Source organism: Arachis ipaensis, chromosome B07 (genome assembly GCF_000816755.2).
Source record: "Arachis ipaensis cultivar K30076 chromosome B07, Araip1.1, whole genome shotgun sequence".
In the NCBI taxonomy this organism is placed as follows: domain Eukaryota; kingdom Viridiplantae; phylum Streptophyta; class Magnoliopsida; order Fabales; family Fabaceae; genus Arachis; species Arachis ipaensis.
Genome location: NC_029791.2, coordinates 34,648,367 through 34,653,343, shown reverse-complemented (window position 1 = coordinate 34,653,343; position 4,977 = coordinate 34,648,367).

Genomic DNA, 4,977 nt, shown 5'->3' with positions numbered 1-4,977 from the left:
CACGCGACCGCATTCCCCATGCACCACCGCCAGCCACCTTTCTGCCCAATCTCATTCTACGGCCTTCCAGGTTCTGCAAAACGTCACCCTTTTATCTATCCGTAGTTAGTTCATATTTTTTTGTTTATGTTTCTGTCTAGGCTAGTTAGATATGCATGCTGTAGTAGATTTTAGGTTGTTAGGTAGCCTGGGATGTGGTTAGTGGATTTAGGTCTGTTTATTTGCGCTGTTCATGTTTATTGCTTTATGTTTTCGCAACCCTGCTGCTGCTGTAATGTTAGTTCATATGCTGTACTCTCCTGTATATTGCTGCTCTTTACATTGATTTTTCATGATTATATTCCTTATATGTAACTGCAAGCTTTAATTTTAATTCATATGAACTATTTGATTGCTGTTTATTCTCCGGGACAGTCCAATTTTAGCCGGAATGCTCCCCAAATTTCTGTAAAATATTTCCCTTCATGTCTTGGTTTTGGCTTTCTCAACTATGCTTTCCTTATATTTCACCAAACCAATTCATGAATGCTTAGGCACGCTGATAAACCACTATTTTATAGTTTATATTGTGTTTAATTGTGTGGTTTTGTCATGATCCTTACCCACTTATTCATCAATTTAGCATGCATTTAGATTTCCTTCCTAAATTCAGTACATGTTTGAAAATTACTTCCTAGAGACTTTAATTATTTAATTTTAATTCTCCTTTATTCCATTCGATACCATGATCTGTGTGTCAAGTGTTTCAGGCTTTATAGGGCATGAATGAGATGGAGATTGGAGAGGAAGCTAGCAAAAATGGAAGGAACACAAGAATTTGAGGAGATAACCAGCGAGAAGTGACGCGGTCGCATGGCTCACGCGACCGCGCGAAGGAGCGCATATCACAGTGACGCGGTCGCATGGCTTGCGCGGCCGCGCGGATTGGAAAGCGCAAGCGACGCGGTAGCGTGGACGACGCGAACGTGTGGAGAGGAAAAAGCACAAGCGACGCGTCCGCATGGATGACGCGATCACGTGACATGCGCGATCTGCATAATCTGCAGAATTCGATGGGGGCAATTTTGGACCTTATTTCGGCCCAGTTTTTGGCCCGGAACAGCAGACTAGAGTCAGAGAATATACAGAAATAACACACACATTCATTCAGCAGTTTTAGATATAGTTTTTCACTCTCTTAGGTTTTTCTCTCTAGTTTTTAGAATTTTGATTTTCAATTGGTCTTAGCATTGGAACATTGAGAAGAGTTATTTCCTCATCAAGACTTCATCATTCTAGTTTGTTCTCTTAACTTGGTTTTATTCTTCCATGTTCTTTGTTATGTTTAATTTTATCATTCAGATACTTTTATGATTAATTAATGCAAGGATTATTTCTTTTTAATTCAATTTCAACTCCAATAATCATGTCTTCTTTTAATTCCCTTTCATATGCTATGGATTCTTTATTTACATTGCGTGAGTAGTTTCATTACTTGATGGGGAGTTGATTAAAAGGAACTCTTGAGTTGGAAGGATTGAAGGAAAAATTTGTAGTTGGGTTAAATGTTGGATTGCTATCCTGTCACCAACACCAATCCCTTTGAACTAAGTGGGTTGCAACTCGTGAACAGATCTGGCATTCCAACTTGTTTGTCTTTCCCTTACCTAGTAAAGGATAACCAAACAGAGTAACCGTTAATTATAAATCAATCTTAAACATCACTCCATCAATGATAGAGATTCTAACTAATCAATTCCCAGTCAAGGCTTTTATTTATATTATTTAAAATTCCTCAATTTAAATTCCAATTTACTTAGCTCAACTTCTTGGAACATCTGATTAATAAAACAGCACACTTTTCTGCAACTCGTTGGGAGACGACCTGGGACTTAAAACTCCCAGTAATTTTAATTTAAACTCTCTGTGACATATTTCTAAATTGATAGGCAGATTTTCGGTGAGTTAAGAACTATACTTGCAACGTAACCATTTTAATAAATTTTTAATTCACCAGCTTCTGCTTCCCATCAATTTTTGGCGCCGTTGCCGGGGAGTTGCAATAGAGTGCTAATTTTATTAATTAGAATTTATTTATTTGCATTTTATTTAATTTTGTTACTATGAGCTGCATGTTTCTTCCGTCAAATGACACGTTCACTTCCTGATCCGCGCTTGCTAATATTCGATCCTGAAATTAAAAGAACAATTTCACGAATAAGGCGAGAACAGCGTAGGTTAGCCCGCTTTGAGGGCGGATCTGAAAGTGAATTTGAGGAAGAAACCAGCCCCCGTTCTACTGATTCGGTTGTTTTACATGCAGAAAACATGGCAGCTAGAAGAGTTACCATTCAGGAGGAAGGAGCTCCTTATTTTACAATGCAACCGTTTCAAGCGCATCATCCAGCGGTAGCTACAGATTTTGAAATAAAGACCGCACTGTTAAATTTGATGCCCAAGTTTCATGGCCTACCTGCTCAAGAGCCTATCAAGCACTTGAGAGATTTCCAGGCAGCCTGTTCTACTGTCAGGCGTGATGGCACTGATGAAACTTCAATTCTCCTGAAAGCTTTTCCGTTCTCTCTTGAGGGAAAAGCAAGAGAGTGGTACTACACTCAACCTATAGCAAATGTATCCAACTGGGATACACTCAGAAAAGAGTTTCTGGAGAAATTCTTCCCATCTGAAGTTACTGATAGACTGAGGAAGGATATCTCTACAATTGTTCAGGATGACAATGAGACTCTCTTCGAATACTGGGAGCGCTTCAATAATCTTCTGGAAGCATGCCCCCACCACATGATTGACAAGATCATGCTACTCAGCTAAATCACACAAGGTATGAGGCCCCAAGATAAGACCACATTGGAAAGTGCCAGCAATGGGTCTATGAAGAAGTACAAGACCACTAATGAAGCTTGGCAATTGATCATTGATTTAGCTAAATCTACTCGGAACCACAGACAGAAGCAAGGCCGTTCAAAAGCCATTGCAGAAGTATCTTCTGGCATAGAGACTGCTGCTCTAAATCAAAGCATCTGTGAGATGACCAACCTGCTGAAGCAAATACAGTTGAATCAACAAGCTCAGCAAACTCAACCGCAGCAAAACCAACAACTAGTTCCACAAAGAATTTGCGGAATTTGTGCTGATTACAGCCATTATACTGATGAATGCCCGCAGCTCCAACAAGAAGACAACATGGTGGGATCCACTTACAACTTCTATGACCGCCCCAACCAAGGGTACAATCAAAGTGGAAATAATAACCATGGATGGCAGGACAATTCAAACCAGAATTAAAGGGACAACAATAATAGGGGAGGCAGAGATAATCAGGAAAATCAGAGGTGGAATAATAACAACAACAGGCAGCAAAATCAACCTTATCAACCTTACCGAGCACCTCACCTGAGGCAAAACCAAGGACCACCGAACAATCAGCAGCAAACCTCTCAATTTACTCATTCTTCTGTATCTTCTAATGAAGATTTATTACAAGCTTTTGAGAAAAGACAACTGGCCATGGAAAGTACCATCGTGAACACTATTAACACCAGTCTGAATGGTCTCGCCTCTACTCTGCAAGCTTTTATGACACAGCTTGGTTCAACACAAAATTCCAGCAACCAACCTTCAAGCACCACTGGAATCCCCTCTCAACCGTTACCCAATCCAAAGGGAGGCATTAATGCTATCACCCTGAGGTCCGGAACCGCACTGCAGGAGAGGAATCAGGAGGAACCAAGCTCACCAGAATACGCCTCAACTGAAGAGGTGGTAGAAATCGAAGATGTTGAAGAGGAAGAGGATATACTGGACATAGCTGAAGAAGAGATAACTCAACCACAGAAGGAAGCACCAAAAGGCGCAGACACCACAGACAACACTACTCCTATTCCATTTCCACAACTTGGTGTCAGTATAATGCCTTTGTCCATATATGATGTTTTGAGGCTCCCTCCCTTAAAAAGGTCGGCAGCTCGTTTTGTGTTAGCAGATGAAAGCATTATTACAGTAGCTGGAGTTGCTGAAGATGTTTTGGTGAACATTAAAGGAATCACATTTCCCACTGATTTTTATATCTTGGAGATGCCCCATAATGATTCAGATAAGCCATCATCAATCCTACTTGGAAGACCATTCTTGAAGACATCAAAATTCAAATTGGATGCTTTTTCAGGAACATACTCCTTTGAAATAGATGGCCGCATAGTAATCTTCAATCTGAATGGAGTCATTGACAACCCCCCAGAAGATCGTTCTATCTTCCAGTGTGATGTCATAGACAAAAGTGTGGCTGAAGTTCAAAAAGAAGAGTTTGAAGAGAGGCACACTGGACAAGGTCCAAGTGTGGGGACCCTCTTAACTGACAGTGAGGGCACTTCACCATTTTCACAAGCCCCAGATAATCCAGAGCCTGCCCATGATCAAAAGTTAGAATTGAAACCTCTCCCCCCACATCTCAAATATGCTTATCTTGAGGATGAGCAGAAGCTTCCGGTTATTATTGCAAGGGAACTGACTTCTCAACAAGAAGAGCAGTTACTTGATGTGCTGAGGAAGCATAAGAAGGCAATTGGGTGGAGTTTGGCAGACATAGTGGGAATTAACCCTCAAGTATGCGAGCACAGAATATTTTTAGAAGAGGGAGCAAGACCTGTCCGTCAACCACAAAGAAGATTGAATCCCACCATCTTGGAAGTTGTCAAAAAGGAAGTGACCAGACTATTGGAGGCCGGCATCATATATCCCATTTCAGACAGTGAATGGGTAAGCCCAGTACAAGTGGTGCCCAAGAAGTCTGGAGTCACTACCATGAAGAATGAGCATGGAGAGCTCATAGCAACTAGAGTTCAGAATGCTTGGAGAGTCTGCATTGATTACAGGCGTCTCAACCAAGCTACCCGTAAGGATCACTACCCACTTCCATTCATTGATCAAATGCTGGATCGCCTATCAGGTAAATCACATTATTGCTTTTTAGATGGTTACACA